General features: G+C 37.9%; 1 pseudogene; it reads right to left on the bottom strand.

Annotated features, from left to right (window-relative positions):
• Nucleotides 1–9348: 9348 nt before the first annotated feature.
• On the bottom strand, nt 9349–10299 carry LOC136172577 (olfactory receptor 4K15-like; annotated as a pseudogene).
• Between the last annotated feature and the right edge of the window lie 8969 nt (nt 10300–19268).

Raw genomic sequence — 19268 nt, 5'->3', positions numbered from 1 at the left:
TCTCATTAGAGCCCCTTGAGTTTTGGGATAGTCTTAATAATCTTTCACACAGTAGTAAACAAGCTCATTCATGACCTAACTTATCGTGATCACAATGTAAATAAAACTTTACTGCTATTGCAGGAATAATAACAATTTAAACAGTTCCTCCTAAGGAGATATTGTTGAATATATATTTTCCAGGTCTATAGTTGCAACCTAGACTGTCAATTACTCTTTGTATAATTTCTTAAAATGCATATTATAACTTTATCTTAATTATCTAAAACTCATCTTTGCTTAATAATTTGAAAACAGAACCTAAATTTTCCATTATGTTCGCCTATCAAAATTAGAATAATTTATGATCCCCTTGCTTAGTGTTCTCCATGAGATTATTTTTTTCCATGACATTATTAAGACATCTTCATAATTAAAGTCTAGTTGTTTCAGCATAGAGAAAAAAAATTGAATTATAAATGTCCCATGCTCCTTTAAATATATTTTATTTGGAATCAGAATAATCCTGAGAATTATTTCCAACTTCCGTCTTATTTCACCCCTGTAATAATATAACCCTGCTATATAAATCCAATTTCATTGAACTGAAAAAAAAAATCTTTCAGAAAGCTCTATTTATAACTGTATTTGTTCTCATAATTAACCATTGATCACAGTTATAGTGACGAGCCATAGAGTGAAAAGTGATCTTACCCCCATGTAAGAGCATATATGTGTTCAACTGCCTATTTCATACAAGAAGCTAAAATCTCACTCTGTCCCTGGGATACCGTCCTAGACTCTCAATCCCACCATCCCCAGCTCAATAGAGTAATAACTGATGAGTAAAACATATTTAAGGTATACAGTGTGATATTTTGGTACGTGTATACACTGTGAAATTATTGCCACAATCAAACTAATATTAACATATCCATTATCCCACAGTTATCTTTTCAGTTGTAAAACAATTAAAATCTAGTCTCTCAGCAAATTTTAAATATATAATACATTACTACTAACTATAGTCACCATGCTGTACATTAAGCCTCCTGAATTTATTCATCCTGCATATCTGAAACTCTATACTTTTTGATCAATGCTCATTTAGATCCAGATGCAATCTCAATCCACACAGGGAAGCCCTCAAGTATAAAATAATTTCCTATATTTTTATTGGAAGAATGTTCAGAGAAACATTTCAACTTTTTGGAATCTAACTATTAAGAGAATCCATCTAAAAAATTAAAAATTAAATGCATGTATTAGTGACAACAGTGTTTATAACAGTATGTAATTGACAGTATTCTGAAATATACCATATGTTATTTTATTATCTTTTCCATGTGGAATCACTTTCTTTCTGTTTCCCCATCTCTAAAGTTGTTCTTGCTCAAGTTTATGAACTTATTACATAAAATGATGAACTCTGCCTAGTGAAAATGTTTATTGTATGAATACAATGTGTATAAAGGGGTTCCCAGGTGGTGCTAGTGGTAAAGAACCTGCCTGCCAATACATGAGACATGAGACATGGGTTTGATCCCTGGGTCAGGAAGATCCCCTGGACAACTGAGTAATATTCCATTATATGTGCTTCCCTGGTGGCTACTGGTAAGGAACCCGCCTGCCAATGCAGGAGATGTAGCCTCAATCCCTGGGTTGGGAAGATACCCTGGAGAAGGAAATCACAACCCAGTCCAATATGCTTGCCTGGGAAATCCCATGGACAGAGGAGCCTGGCGGCCTATGATCCATAGGGTCACAGAGTTGGACTTGACTGAGCAAGAGCACACAGCACAAGGTGTATAAATTAAGAGAATGAGGTAATTTCTGGCTCACAACTTTCCTCCTCAATTCAACTCTTTTTCCCTTTCAGGATTTTTCACTGTGTAACTATCACTTTTATTCTTCCAGGTCGTAAACTTTACTTTTTCCTCACTCTTCCACTTGTAACATCTCATTACTCCTTAAAGTGAAAAATAAATAAATTCTAAATTCTTTACCTTGACAACCAAGTATACATGGTTGATCTGGTTTTATCTACCCTGCTCTCTAAAAGACACACTCAATCATTTATGTAGCTGGTAAACACTACCTAGTCATTTTTTCCTATCTTTCACAAATAGATGGTCTATTCCAGAGCAAGTGTCATCTTCTCAAAAAGCCTTCACAGAGCTTAAGCTGAAATTTCTCACCTCCTAATTTTGTTGAGGTGCTTTACTTGCATGTATATTATGTGCTCTTTTAAGGTAAGAGTTTGTGGGTAGCTAACATTTCCCTACCACATGGAGAGATGCTTGAATATTTGTGCATCTTATGTGCAACTCACAGGATATAGTACAGATATTTTGCCTGGGATAGATTTTCCATAAATGCACTTAGTGCTAACTGAAATATATTTCACCTCATATCTATCATATTACTTAGTATTTCTATCTTTTAATCTTCCTGTGCACAGAAGCCTTCCCAGTAAATTGTCTACAAACCATAAACTGCCTACATAAACTTCATCTCCACATGGAACAGAAATATTTCATCTCATTAATAATGCAAGCTCACACTTGAGTCATTAAAGCCAGTGCCTGTAATCAAACCAACGAATTCAAAGGGAATAAAGTAATCCATTTGAATTGCAGCATAAAGAAAATTACTTATTTTTTGTATTGTAAATAAACAACAGTCTGTTTACCAAGCTTTTAAAAAGTGATAAAAAACAATGAGAATCTTAACAGGAAATTTGCACTGTATTTCTATAGGTTTAAATAAATCTTGTCTGATCCACTTTTACAGAGTGTAAAGTAAATCATTGATGCAAAGATACACAACTACAAAACTATAAGCTGAATTTGGTATTAACATTTCCATGATTTTTGTATAATTTTACTTCATAAGCCTGCATCCACAAAGAAATATATAGCCTTGGTTTTCATGTTTATTTTTTCAGGTGCTAGGTAAGCATAGCATAATGGATTTTTTTAAGTACAATTGGAGTTTGTCATAATTTGCCCAAGAATACTTCACCTTCTTACATAATTTCTCACAAATTCTTCCAAACCTGCTAAAACACACAAACATTCTCATCTTGACTCATTTTCTTTTACTTCTAATACATTTTCTTCCCTTCTGTGGATTCTTTTTGAGGCACAATGTAATAATGCAAAATGTACCTGGACACAATCTATTTTTAATATACATTTTTGTTAGATATAACCTACCTGATATAAGACATATCAGAGATGTAAATTGAACTCTTCAGTTCTCTACTGTGGGATTAACTTTTTCCACCTAGTTATACTTATAGATGCCTTTTTCTCCTGTCAAATTGGAATGGTGCATGGTTTTCTCTAAGTGACCAACTGAAGCTTTGGAGATTTAGCAATAGATAGCAAAGGTTCCTCTTCCAATGGGTATTATTAATACTTTCCACTACATATTCCCTTTGGAACAAAGTAAATAGCATCCCACATTGTTGACAATTACAGTGAGGGCCATAGAATCATAGGAGGAAAAGGGAGGGTCTTTCAGCCCTTGGGCAGTATACAGAGGAAAGGACAAAGAATAAGAACTTAAAGGAGGTAGATTCTTGTTCCCAACTCTATTAATAACTAAGAATAAGTTATTAGGTAAATCATTTAACCCTAAGCCTCAGTTTACCCTGCTGTAAAACTACTTTAACATTTCAAGTATACTCAAAGAGAACTGTTAAATGTCTCTGTATAGTGTTCAATTTTGCCATATTTTAATGTTTTGCTATATTTCCTTCATCTTTATTAGTAATAAAGCACTGTGAAAGGTAGCAAAATATGCCACCTTGAAATATGCCACTTTGGCTTAAGAATCATTTTAATTTCAGGACAATTGAGAAGAAACAGATTTAAGCAAAGCTCTCTATCCTCCCTAACTGCCTAAAACCAGGACATAGATTTGTATGGGTGTTCCCTTCTCCTTTCTACCAAGAAGGTCAGAAGTTAATCAGAGACAACTCAAGATCCTTACCAGCTGAGATGACACCAAGGAATCTACATAACAAACCTCACTAACCTTATTTAAACCGGTCTGTTTAGCTCATTCTTTATAAATTGCTTTGACAGGTACCTGTTATATTTTCCATTTGAGCAAAGACTTGAAGGAATTGGAATCATAAATATGTATATTCCTTGTCTGATGGGTTTCCACATATTTTCCACAAGTTTAGCCTCTGTTTATCCTTAGCTTAAAGGGAGACCAGTCTTCTCTTTATTTTGCACCATCGCTGTACTTGGCTTTTTTACCTCTTCAGAGAACCCAAGCTCACTAGTTGCCTACGTGCCTGGAGAGAGATTTGAACTTAGGGGCTAACCAGCCATATTCTTTTAGGTAAAACACAGTTCCAGAATCTCAGTTTCTCCATTTGTATGTGGGATGATGGTGAATCACTGGGCCTCATTCTTTACCTGAAAGCTAGTACCCATTTCTTTAAAATCATGTGATGAGCATGACATCTTTGATGATAAGAGACATAACCCACATTTTTTTTTGGCAGGGAGAAAAAAAAAAAAATGAACACAGGGGAACAATGTCTTCTCAGGTCCAATGGGGGTACAAGTCCAGTTTCTCAGCACCCAAGGATAGTGAGGAGCTTCTAGTCATTGCTGGGTGGGAGAGAGTTCTGGCTCCTCCCGAGGCCTCCCTCAATACTACCTGGCTGGGAGGGATTGGAGGCTGATGCTGCTACCCACTTACACCAAGGGAGGGGGAACTGATAATAGTCTGACAAAGATGAGAGCTCTGGCTCCCTACATGCCCTCCTCTGACACCATCTCAGGACGTGGGGGAATTTGGGTACATTTTTACACTTTGGCCGGGAATAGGAGTCTAAGCTATCCATTGGCCTTTGCTAGTGTGAAGTGGGATGAAAGATTTTTTGGTATGGTATTTGGCTGAAGTAGATAAATTATTGTAGAAGTTTTCTGTCTTACCAGCTGCCCCCTTCTTGGTTCTTCAGCTTGAGAGAACAAGACTTTGTTAGGATTTTTTTTTTTCTTTTCTCATTAGAGTGTCTGAGTTGTCGGCTTTTTAAGTTATATCATGTCATTCCCTGGATCCCTATCCAGTCTCCCTTCTTATCATGTTTCTTTTATAGATTATGTCCACTATTATAATATTATTTAGCAGGAGGAATATGGAAAATTATGTCTACTCTTTTTACCCTAAGCAGAAGTCACCTGCTTTTACTTTATGATGGTAATATTTTCTCCTTTTTATTTGCTATATATATTTAGTCATTTCGAACATATTTCTTATATATCTAAGATTTACTACTGATTTGAGAGGGAAGCAGGAGGTTAATATATTTTGTCTGTTGACTCTTGTTCACTGGGGATAGGTTCCTCATGTTTTGTGAGTTTGACTGTGAACTCAAACTCAACAGGACTTCAATTCAGTTCAGTCGCTCAGTCATGTCCGACTCTTTGCAACCCCATGAACCACAGCACGCCAGGCCTCCATGTCCATCACCAACTCCTGGAATCCACCGAAACCATGTCCATTGAGTCAGTGATGCCATCCAACCATCTCATCTTCTCTCGTCCTTTTCTCCTCCTGCCCTCAACCTTTCCCAGCATCAGGGTCTTTTCCAATGAGTCAGCTCTTCACATCAGGTGGCCAAACTGTTGGAATTTCAGCTTCAACATCAGTCCTTCCAACAAACACCCAGGACTGATCTCCCTAAGGATGGACTGGTTGGATCTCCTTGCAGTCCAAGGGACTCTCAAGAGTCTTCTCCAACACCACAGTTCAAAAGCATCAATTCTTCTGTGCTCAGCAGCAGGACTTCATGTGTCTAAATCCATGTGATCCTTCAGAGGTGTTTTTGATTTTGCTTTTCCAAAGGCCACCCAAACTTCATTGTCCCTTTGAGTTCTCAGTACTAAGTACTGTATTGTGCTCAGTTGTGTCCGACTCTTTGCCACCCCGTGAACAGTAGCCCACCAGGCTCCTCTGTCCACAGGATTCTTCAGGAAGAATACTGGAGGAGGTTGCCACTTCCTCCTCCAGGGGATTTTCCTGACCCAGGGATCGAACTCATGTCTCCTGCATGTCCTGCGTTAGCAGGTAGATTCTTCACCACTGCCCACCATGGAAGCCCCTGAGTTCTCAATATCATATGTGATTTTTTCAGGTAATTGTGTTCAAAATATACACAGTATATAAATTTAAACTCTAAACTTATATGTGAATAATCCCACTATTGTAATTTCCAAGAGGAAACATTTTTATATCCATAAGTTCAGAGTGAAGACAGATATTTTGGTCTTTTCCTTGTGCTGCTTAGTTTTCTCTGCTGGTCCACACTTTCACTGAAGTTCCCAGACCCAAACAGTCCTGCACAAACAAAATTTACCCCTGAGAGCCAAGCACTGCCCATCATTTTCATGACCTACCATCACTTTCCATCAACATTCCCCTCTCAAAACTTCCACTATTTCAGATACCATGATGTCCTTCATTTCTGTTAAATAATACCAAAAGCTCATAAGTATTTTTATTATTTTTTAAGTTTCAATAGTGTTGCCAATATAGATATAATCTTTTTTCTAATCCATAGATATTTTGCAAGGATGGAATGAGATGATATATAAAAATACAATTTATAAACTTTATGTGATCATTGAATATATGCTTTGTTTTATCATTCCCATGGTTGTATTACACAGTCCTATGTTAGGTTATTATATTTTGTCTATGTTTCACAGAAGAATCATGTACCACAGAATGGTAAAGTTATAGAGGAAAAATGAGTCTAAAACTGTTTAAAATATAATTGGCATTAAATCCTATTCCATACAACTATTTCTTCTATATATGGTATATCAAAAGCATAATTTGTCTTCTGGTCATGGACTTTCTTTCAAAGGCCAGAAGTCACAAGTTAAAGTTACTGGAATCATTTCTTCTTCTTGCCAATTATGAGTGTGTTCAACTAAATTAGTTTGTATGACACTCACTCTTGGTTTTCTAACTGGTGAAAGAAGGTTACACTATGAGTAAGAATTGAATATTAAATTTAAGTTTGAAAATGTAGCCTTCTTTTGAAAATTCAAAATAATGTTTTCATACCTTTAAAGAGCCTTAAAATATGTATTCTCAAGTATGTTTTATTGGTCAACATAAATTAAGAGGGCATGACATGGAGATAGGGAGGACAATACATATAGCAAAGTCACACATTTAACACTGTTAGAAAAAAATCCTCTATATATGGAGAGATGTCTATTTTTGTATGTACTCTTTGAATCGCCAACTTTAAGTGTCAATTCTAAACTTCGATTTAATACACTGAAATACGTAAACATTACCTGTGGAGTCACATTTTAGTATTTGTAACATCGTTAAAGTAAATATGCAACCTATTTGGTTTCTGAGTTTAGATGAGTTCTGCAACATAACCTATGTGCGCTTTGATCTCTAAGTTTGGTTAGTTTGCAATTAGAATTTAGATTGCAAGAAATAATCTGCCAAAAAATTTATCTCAATGTAATTAGTTCCTTAGTTCAGATAAAAATAGCTTGAATAGCAAGGAATATAGTTGTTTGTGTTTGTATACATATATGAAGAAAGAAGAGACAGGGAATGAAGTTTAAAATCAGGACTTATTCTGTCAAATAAAAATGGTGAGAACTGTGTCAAGTTTTCCTCATCTGTAAAATTTATGACAATAATGATACCAGATAAAATGATAACTGGAAAATAACTGTAAATTAATTACCATCCTAAAACTTAAAAATATGATTTACATATTATACATAATTTTAGTATTTTGTACATCTCCATATTTATCAAGTAGATTGGAAGAAGCTTGAATTTGATCACTTTTTTTTTAGGAAAAGAAGACTTTTATTGGCGTATAGTTGATTTACAATATTATATTAGCTTCAGGAGTACAGCATACTGATTCAGTATTTTTACAGTTTACATTTCAGTAGAATTTATTACAGGATAATGGCTATCATACTCTGTGCTATGCGATGTATCCCTGCTGCATCTCTATTTTATTCACAGTCATTTGTGTGTTTTTGGCTTCCCTGGTGGCTCAGACAGCCTGCAATGCTGGAGACCTGGGTTGGATCCCTGGGTTGGGAAGATCCCCTGGAGAAGGAAATGGCAACCCACTCCAGTACTCTTGTATGGAAAATTCCATGGATGGAGAAGCCTGGTAGGCTACAGTCCATGGGATCGCAAAAAGTCGGACACAACTGAAAGAATTCACTTTCACTTTCACACAGTCATTTGTATCTAATTCCAGACCCCTAACAGGTCCCTCTCCCATTTCTTCTCCCCACTGGTAATCACTAGTTTGCTTTCTATATCTGTGAGTGTGTTTCTGTTTTACCGTATGCCTTCATTTGTATTATTTTTAAAATAATGCACATAAGAGATATCATAGTGTATTTGTTTTTCTGTGTCTAACTTACATTACTAACTGTAATATTCTTTAGGTCCATCCATATATTTTTAGTTTTTTTTTAATACTGCTTTTTACTGCACCAATTTGCATTTCCATCAATAATCTACAAGGGTTCCCTTAGAAAAAGAAGACTTTTAATATTATTATTGGCGTCCATGGTGGGTTGCCTCAAAATGTGCCTCAATGACATTCTGATTATTAAAGTTACTATATTGATTCTTAAAGTTACTTAAGAAATGACCAATGCAAGAAGGACATTCTGACTGACCCACATTTTTGTCTGCTAAGATTAGGAAATCTCTTATATGAGGGGTTGTACCCTCTGTGTCTGGAGGTAGAAGGACACATTTATCACCAAAGACAGGGAATTGGACCAAGAAGCCTACAGAAGCAAACCTTGTTACTTCCTTACTTTAGTATCGCAAGTGCAAACTCTGCTTAGATTCTTCACTAACTGGGCACCCAAATGCTAAGTTTCTTTGTCCTGTCAATTCCTCACAAATTTGTTGTTTTTTGTTTGTTTTTTGTCTAAAATGTATAAAAGCTGCCTGCTTTGGCCTCTTATTAGGTTTCATTTCTATGAGAGTTTCATGTGGATGAATTAAAATGTTTCTTTTTCTCCTGTTAATCTGCTTTGTGTCAATTTTTTTACTAGTTTATACACAAGACCTCACAAGGGGTAATAGGAAAAAAACAGCCCTTCCCAACACTATGAGAATAATTTTGCCATGAAATTAAAAAAATCATTTCACAAGCAACAGACAGGGTGCCCTATTCTTCTGTTATCTAAGGTCGCTAGTTTACTGTTCCATAAGCAAAAAATATGAAAAGGAAGAAAATGTGTCCTGTGGTATTTGAGACAAAACAGTAATTCACAGAAGAAGGTACACGAACCCGGCTATTATTATGGGCTGTGGTGGTCACAAAGGAGCACTGGGAGACCGTTAGGATCTCACCTGTCGGTGCCTTAGTTTTTGCATTGCTGATATTACTTCCTTATTTCTCAAGGTGTAGATCAAGGGATTTAAAAGAGGAGTAAAAACTGTATAAAATATTGAGAGAAACTTATCCACTGGGAGACTGCTAAAAGGCCAGGCATAAATGAAGATGCAGGGCCCAAAGAAGAGGGTCACTGCGGCGATGTGGGCGCTCAGGGTGGCCCTTGCCTTGGCCATGCCCGCTGAGGAATGCCGCCGCACAGTGAGCAGGATGACCGTGTAGGAGGCCAGCAAGAGCACGAAGGAGCACGTGGCCATTAGACCGCCGTCTGAGAGCATCAGGACCTCAAGAGTGAAGGGGTCTGTGCAGGCAAGTTTGATAACCAGGGGAAGGTCACAGAAAAAACTGTCCACTCTGTTGGGGCCACAGAATGGGAGGTTCACTGTGAAGACCAACTGACTTACCGAGTGCAGAACCCCAATGAGCCAGGAGCCCACCACGAGGCTTATGCACTTGCGCACATTCATGATGGTGGCATAATGCAGGGGGCGACATATGGCCACGTATCTATCATATGCCATGGCCACAAGGAGCATCATCTCACCACCGGCAAAGACGTGCAGGAAGAATATCTGGTCCATACAGCCTTCAAAGGAGACGGTCTTGTGCTCCACGAGGAAGTCAGCAATCATTTTGGGAGTAGCAAAGGTGGACAGACACACATCAGTGAAGGAGAGGTTACTGAGTAGAAAGTACATGGGTGTGTGTAGGGAAGGTTCAGAGAAGACTGTGAGCACTATGAGGAGGTTCCCCAGCACAATAGATAAATAGAAGAGTGTAAAAAATGCAAAATAGAAAAGTTGTAGCTCTCGAGAACCTGAAAGACTGTGCAATACAAATTCAGTCACTCCTGAATTATTTTCTTGGTCCATGGTTTCAAATTTCTGAGATTGGATCAGAAATGTTCCTGTAAAGTGAAATAGATATACATCATAAGATTGGGAGAGAAAATGAGCAAGGCCAAACTTGGTGTCAAATCCCTTTCAACATATTTACATTCCTTATTAGCACATTAAATACATGTTGTATACAATCATTTATTTTTTAATGACTGGATAACTTGGCTTTCATCTCTGCATTGGAGCATGAGAGTTTTATTCTAAAAATAGAAGTTTACCAGTCATCACAATTCCTGAAACAGGAAAGAAACTATAGACTCATACTGACAGCTTTCAAATACTATGTCTTGTAATTTCTAGCAATATGACCTTGGATATATTAATTAAGCTCTCCAGGCTTCACTTTTTGCAACTGTGAACTGGAGAAAATAATAATATATGACTCATAGAATTTTTTTTAAAGATTAAAAGAATTACAAGTGTCCCTTGCTTATTGAAAGTTTGCTTTACAGAAAAAGACATATTAGTGTCTGTTTTGCTAACTTAAATTCAAAGAAGACTTTTGCTTTTGTAAAAAAAGGAGAAAAGCAAAAATAGTGTTTGGCATTTGTTTTACAGTGAGTTGTTATAGAGGCTTCAGGATCCTTGAATAACAAGAAGTGGCACTGCCACGCTTCTTCCCAGGACTACACTTAGGTTCTTAGCATATGGCCACCATACCTGTGAACTGTATCTGTGAGCATCTGTGTTTTATCTCAGATCATTTGTGCATCCATTAGCAAGTTATGTCCTAAGGTAATTATTGATTCACTTTATGCCATTTTTGCTTGCAAACATTTCACTGCTATGCCCTATTTTTGGATTGTAGGGAATATCTATATAATATTAATAGATAAAACACTTAATGTTAGACCAAGTTCATGCGCCTGACACACAGAGAGGTCAAACAAACCAAAATATCAGAGTTTGTAGCAGAGAAAGCTTTATAGAAGGGCCATGAAAGGAGACCGGTGACTCGAGAACAAAAATATAGGCATTTTTAAAAGCCAGATGAGGGAGAAGGGTGACAAGGTTTGTGATTATCCATCCCATGCACAATCCTCTGAATGGCTGATGGCAAGGTAACAGAGCAGTGTCATAGGGGTTAACAGTATCTGTCCGGGGTCAGGAGCCAAGATGGCGGAGGAGTAGGATGGGGAGACCACTTTCTCTCCTAGAAATTCATCAAAAGAATAACTGAACGCAGAGCAAACGTCACAAAACAACTTCTGATCACTAGCTGAGGTCATCAGGTGACCATAAAAGCAGCCCATCGTCTTCGAAAGGAGGTAGGACAAAACATAAAAGATAAAAAGTGAGACAAAAGAGCTAAGGACGGAGATCCGTCCTGGGAAGGGTCTTAATAGAGGACGTTCCCAGACTCCGGGAAACCCTCGCACTGGCGGGCCTGGGGGAAGTGTTTGACTCTCAGAGGGCAACCTGACTGGGAGAGAAACAATAAATAAAACCCACAGATTACGAGCCTAAAAGCAACTCCCAGCAGAAAAGTACCCCAGACGCCTGCATCCGCAACCAGCAAATGGGGGCGGAACGGAGAGGAGCCGGCGGCATTGCTTGGGGCAGGGTCTGGGCCTGAGTGCCCTGAGGACAATCGGAGGGAGCTTTTGTGAGTTCCCAGCTTGAACTGTGGGAGAGCAAAAGAGAGAGAAAATTAACCGGCCCGAACACACTGCCGGCTGTTCGCAGAACAAAGGGACCGAGATTTTGGATGGTCGACATCCGCTGGGAGGGTCCCGGTGAGACACAGGGCGCAGGCACCTGACCGGCGCAGGCAGGGACTGGGGCTGGGGACGCGGAGGGCAGAAGGCGCACGCACCGGACTGGCGCCGGCGTAATCTGAGACTGGGACCGCGGAAGGGAGTGGGCGCTCACACCCGGGGAGAGTGCGCCCGTCAAGCCCCTGGCTGCCTGGACCGCTCTGACGGGGAAGGCACAAAGACCAGGATAAGCTTTCTGTTCCGACTTTTTGCGGAACACCCAAGGGCTGGAACCACGCGCAGCGCGGGCGCACTCCATATAGAGCAGCCGGAGCCTGAACAGCGCCTGCCTCGCCCCGCAGCGCCAGCCCCGCCCTGCAGCGCGACGGAACTAGCTACCAGAATAAGAGTCCACCTCCGCCTGCCTATGTCAGGGCGGAAATGAGGCCCTGAAGAGACCAGCAAACAGAAGCCAAATAAACAAAGGGAACCGCTTCAGAAGGAACTGGTGCAACAGATTAAAATCCCTGTAGGAAACACTGACCACACCACAAGGGGCCTGTAGATATTGAGAAGTGTAAGCTGGAATGAGGAGCTGTCTGAAACTGAGCCGAACCCACACTGACCGCAACAGCTCCAGAGAAATTCCTAGATATATTTTTACTTTTTATCTTTTTTTTTAAGTAAGAAAAAAAAAATTATTTTATTTTATTTTTTCTTTTTTATTTTTTCTCTTTTATTTTCCTTTAAAATTCCCTATTACTCCCCCATTACTCCTTAACTTTCATTTTCATAAATTCTTACGATTTTTTTAGTTAGGGAAAATTTTTTTTTCCTCTTTTTTTCTCTTTTTTTTTTTCTTTTCCCTTCTTCTCTTCTATTTTCTATTTTTCTTTTTCTCTTATTTCTTTTAAAGTCATCTAGTACTCCTCTATTCCTCCTTAATTATTCATTTTCAATACACTATAACCTTACAAAGAAGAAAGGAAATAAAAGAAGAGAAGCCCTATTTTGAAACTGAACCTCATATATATTTCTAAAAATTTTATGGGGGGTGTTTTTGTTTTTGTTTTTGTTTTTAATATAGTATTTTTAAGAGTCTAACCTCTACTCTAGATTTTTAATTTTTGTTCTTCAGTATATGATATAAACTGTGAACATTTAAGAATCCAATATTCAGTTTCCATTTTTATTCAGGAGTGAGAGATTATTCTCTCCCAATCTTGACTCTCTGTTTTCTACCTCAGAACACCTCTATTTCCTCCTTTCCTCCTGTTTCTGTTTTTGTTTTTAATATAGTATTTTTAAGAGTCTAACCTCTACTCTAGATTTTTAATTTCTGTTCTTCAGTATATGATATAAACTGTGAACATTTAAGAATCCAATATTCAGTTTCCATTTTTATTCAGGAGGAGAGATTATTCTCTCCCAATCTTGACTCTCTGTTTTCTACCTCAGAACACCTCTATTTCCTCCTTTCCCCTTCTCTTCCCAATCCAATTCTGTGAATCTTTGTGGGTGTCTGGGCTACAGAGAACACTCTAGGAACAGACGACTGTGTAGATCTGTCTCTCTCCTCTAGAGTCCCCCTTTTTCTCCTCCTGCTCATCTCTATTTCCCTCCTCCCTGTCCTCTTCTTCATGTAACTCTGTGAACCTCTCTGGGAGTCCCTAACGGGGGAGAATCTTTTTGCCATTAACCTAGAAGTTTTATTATCAGTGCTGTATAGTTGGAGAAGTCCTGAGACTACAGGAAGAATAAAACTGAAATCCAGAGGCAGGACATTTAAGCCCAAAACCTGAGAACACCAGAAAACTCCTGACTACATGGAACTTTAAGTAATAAGAGACTGTCCAAAAGCCTCCATACCTACACTGAAACCAACCACCACACAAGAGCCAACAAGTTTTAGAGCAAGACATACCACACAAATTCCCCAGCAACGCAGGAACATAGCCCTGAAAGTCAACATACAGACTGCCCAAAGTCACACCTATCACATAGACCCATCTCAAAACTCATTACTGGGCACTCCATTGCTCTTCAAAGAGAAGAAATCAAGTTCCACGCTCCAGAACACTGACACAAGCTTCCTTAACCAGGAAACCTTGACAAGCCAACCGTCCAACCCCACCCACCGGGTAAAAACTCCACAATAAAAAGGAACCACAGACCTCCAGAATACAGAAAGCCCATTCCAGACACAGCAATCTAAACAAGATGAAAAGGCAGAGAAATACCCAACAGGTAAAGGAACATGACAAGTGCCCACCAAGTCAAACAAAAGAGGAGGAGATAGGGAATCTATCTGAAAAAGAATTTAGAATAATGATAATAAAAATGATCCAAAATCTTGAAAACAAAATGGAGTTACAGGTAAATAGCCTGGAGACAAATATTGAAAAGATGCAAGAAATGTTTAATAAAGACCTAGAAGAAATAAAAGAGAGTCAATTAAAAATGAATAATGCAATGAATGAGATCAAAAACACTCTGGAGGGAACCAAGAGTAGAATAACGGAGACAGAAGATAGGATAAGTGAGGTAGAAGATAAAATGGTGGAAATAAATGAAGCAGAGAGGAAAAAAGAAAAAGGATCAAAAGAAATGAGGACAAACTGAGGGACCTCTGGGACAATGCGAAACGCCCCAACATTCGAATCATAGGAATCCCAGAAGAAGAAGACAAAAAGAAAGGCCATGAGAAAATACTCGAGGAGATAATAGCTGAAAACTTCCCTAAAATGGGGAAGGAAATAGCCATCCAAGTCTAAGAAACCCAGAGAGTCCCAAACAGGATAAACCCAAGGCGAAACACCCCAAGACACATATTAATCAAATTAACAAAGATCAAACACAAAGAACAAATACTAAAAGCAGCAAGGGAGAAACAACAAATAACACACAAAGGGATTCCCATAAGGATAACAGCTGATCTATCAATAGAAACCCTCCAGGCCAGAAGGGAATGGCAGGACATAATGAAAGTAATGAAAGAGAATAATCTACAACCTAGATTACTGTACCCAGCAAGGATCTCATTCAGATATGAAGGAGAATTCAAAAGCTTTACAGACAAGCAAAAGCTGAGAGAATTCAGCACCACCAAACCAGCTCTTCAACAAATGCTAAAGGATATTCTCTAGACAGGAAATGCAGAAAGGTTGTATAAACGTGAACCCAAAACAACAAAGTAAATGGCAACAGGACCACACCTATCAATTATTACCTTAAATGTAAATGAGTTGAATGCCCCAACCAAAAGACAAAGATTGGCTGAATGGATACAAAAACAAGACCCCTATATATGCTGTCTACAAGAGACCCACTTCAAAACCAGAGACATATACAGACTAAAAGTGAAGGGCTGGAAAAAAATATTTCACGCAAATGGAGACCAACACAAAGCAGGAGTCGCAATACTCATATCAGATAAAATAGACTTTCAAATAAAGGATGTGAAAAGAGACAAAGAAGGACACTACATAATGATCAAAGGATCAATCCAAGAAGAAGATATAACAATTATAAATATATATGCACCAACCCTAAGAGCATCGCAATATGTACGGCAAATGCTAATGAGTATGAAAGAGGAAATTAATAGTAACACAATAATAGTGGGAGATTTTAATACCCCACTCACAACTATGGATAGATCAACTAAACAGAAAATCAACAAGAAAACACAAACCTTAAATGATACAATGGACCAGCTAGACTTAATTGATATCTATAGGACATTTCACCCCAAAACAATCAACTTCACCTTTTTCTCAAGTGCACACGGAAACTTCTCCAGAATAGATCACATCCTGGGCCATAAATCTGGTCTTGGAAAATTCAGAAAAATTGAAATCATTCCAGTCATCTTTTCTGACCACTGTGCAGTAAGATTAGATCTCAATTACAGGAAAAAAAAATTGTTAAAAATTCAAACATATGGAGCCTAAATAACACGCTTCTGAATAACCAACAAATCATAGAAGAAATCAAAAAAGAAATCAAAATATGTATAGAAATGAATGAAAATGAAAACACAACAACCCAAAACCTATGGGACACTGTAAAAGCAGTGCTAAGGGGAAGGTTCATAGCATTACAGGCTTACATCAAGAAACAAGAAAAAAGCCAAATAAATAACCTAACTCTACACCTAAAGCAATTAGAGAAGAAAGAAATGAAGAACCCCAGGGTGAGCAGAAGGAAAGAAATCTTAAAAATTAGGGCAGAAATAAATGCAAAAGAAACTAAAGAGACCATAGCAAAAATCAACAAAGCTAAAAGCTGGTTTTTTGAAAAAATAAACAAAAGTGACAAACCATTAGCAAGACTCATTAAGAAACAAAGAGAGAAGAACCAAATTAACAAAATAAGAAATGAAAATGGAGAGATCACAACAGACAACACTGAAATACAAAGGATCATAAGGGACTACTACCAGCAACTCTATGCCAATAAAATGGACAACTTGGATGAAATGGACAAATTCTTAGAAAAGTATAACTTTCCAAAACTGAACCAGGAAGAAATAGAAGATCTTAACAGAACCATCACAAGCAAGGAAATCGAAACTATAATCAAAAATCTTCCAGGAAACAAAAGTCCAGGACCAGATGGCTTCACAGCTGAATTCTACCAAAAATTCAGAGAAGAGCTAACACCTATATTACTCAAACTCTTCTAGAAAAATGCAGAAGACGGTAAACTTCCAAACTCATTCTATGAGGCCAACATCACCCTAATTCCAAAACCAGACAAAGATGCCACAAAAAAAGAAAACTACAGGCCAATATCACTGATGAACATAGATGCAAAAATCCTTAACAAAATTCTAGCAAACAGAATCCAACAACATATTAAAAAAATCATACACCATGACCAAGTGGGCTTTATCCAAGGAATGCAAGGATTCTTTAATATCCACAAATCAATCAATGTAATACACCACATTAACAAATTGAAAGATAAAAACCATATGATTATCTCAATAGATGCAGAGAAAGCCTTTGACAAAATTCAAGACTCATTTATGATTAAAACTCTCCAGAAAGCAGGAATAGAGGGAACATACCTCAACATAATAAAAGCTATATATGACAAACCCACAGCAAGCATCACCCTCAATGGTGAAAAATTGAAAGCATTTCCTCTGAAATCAGGAACAAGACAAGGATGCCCACTCTCACCACTACTATTCAACATAGTGTTGGAAGTTTTGGCCACAGCAATCAGAGCAGAAAAAGACGTAAAAGGAATCCAGATAGGAAAAGAAGAAGTGAAACTCTGGCTGTTTGCAGATGACATGATCCTCTACATAGAAAACCCTAAAGACTCTTCCAGAAAATTACTAGAGCTAATCAATGAATATAGTAAAGTTGCAGGATATAAAATTAAAACACAGAAATCCCTTGCATTCCTGTATACTAACAATGAAAAAACAGAAAGAGAAATTAAGGACACAATACCATTCACCATTGCAACCTAAAGCATAAAATACTTAGGAGTATATCTACCTAAAGAAACAAAAGACCTATACATAGAAAACTATAAAACACTGATGAAAGAAATCAAAGAGGACACAAACAGATGGAGAAACATACCGTGTTCATGGATTGGAAGAATCAATATTGTCAAAATGGCTATTCTACCCAAAGCAATCTATAGATTCAATGCAATCCCTATCAAGCTACCAATGGTATTTTTCACAGAACTAGAACAAATAATTTCACAATTTGTATGGAAATACAAAAAACCTCGAATAGCCAAAGTAATCTTGAGAAAGAAGAATGGAACTAGAGGAATCAACCTGCCTGACTTCAGACTCTACTACAAAGCCACAGTCATCAAGACAGTATGGTACTGGCACAAGACAGAAATATAGATCAATGGAACAGAATAGAAAGCCCAGAGATAAATCCACGAACCTATGGACACCTTATCTTTGACAAAGGAGGCAAGGATATACAATGGAAAAAAGACAACCTCTTTAACAAGTGGTGCTGGGAAAACTGGTCAACCACTTGTAAAAGAATGAAACTAGAACACTTTCTAACACCATACACAAAAATAACCTCAAAATGGATTAAAGATCTAAATGTAAGACCAGAAACTATAAAACTCCTAGAGGAGAACATAGGCAAAACACTCTCCAACATAAATCTCAGCAGGGTCCTCTATGACCCACCTCCCAGAATATTGGAAATAAAAGCAAAACTAAACAAATGGGACCTAATGAAACTTAAAAGCTTCTGCACTACAAAGGAAACTATAAGCAAGGTGAAAAGACAGCCCTCAGATTGGGAGAACATAATAGCAAATGAAGAAACAGACACAGGATTAATCTCAAAAATATACAAGCAACTCCTGAAGCTCAATTCCAGAAAAATAAATGACCCAATCAAAAAATGGGCCAAAGAACTAAACAGACATTTCTCCAAAGAAGACATACAGATGGCTAACAAACACATGAAAAGATGCTCAACATCACTCATTATTAGAGAAATGCAAATCAAAACCACAATGAGGTACCATTACACGCCAGTCAGGATGGCTGCTATCCAAAAGTCTACAAGCAACAAATGCTGGAGAGGGTGTGGAGAAAAGGGAACCCTCTTACACTGCTGGTGGAAATGCAAACTAGTACAGTCACTATGGATAACAGTGTGGAGATTTCTTAAAAAACTGGAAATAGAACTGCCATATGACCCAGCAATACCACTTCTGGGCATACACACCGAGGAAACCAGATCTGAAAGAGACACGTGCACCCCAATGTTCATCGCAGCACTGTTTATAATAGCCAGGACATGGAAGCAGCCTAGATGCCCATCAGCAGATGAGTGGATAAGGAAGCTGTGGTACATATACACCATGGAATATTACTCAGCTGTTAAAAAGAATTCATTTGAATCAGTTCTAATGAGATGGATGAAACTGGAGCCCATTATACAGAGTGAAGTAAGCCAGAAAGATAAAGAACATTACAGCATACTAACACATATATATGGAATTTAGAAAGATGATAATGATAACCCTATATGCAAAGCAGAAAAAGAGACACAGAAGTACAGAACAGACTTTTGAACTCTGTGGGAGAAGGTGAGGGTGGGATGTCTCAAAAGAACAGCATGTATATTATCTATGGTGAAACAGATCACTAGCCCAGGTGAGATGCATGAGACGAGTGCTCAGGCCTGGTGCACTGGGAGGACCCAGATGAGTTGGGTGGAGAGGGAGGTGGGA

This window comes from Muntiacus reevesi, chromosome 7, assembly GCF_963930625.1.
Source record: "Muntiacus reevesi chromosome 7, mMunRee1.1, whole genome shotgun sequence".
Lineage (NCBI taxonomy): Eukaryota > Metazoa > Chordata > Mammalia > Artiodactyla > Cervidae > Muntiacus > Muntiacus reevesi.
Note: the sequence above shows the minus strand (reverse complement) of the source record. Positions and strands in the feature narration are given on the sequence as shown.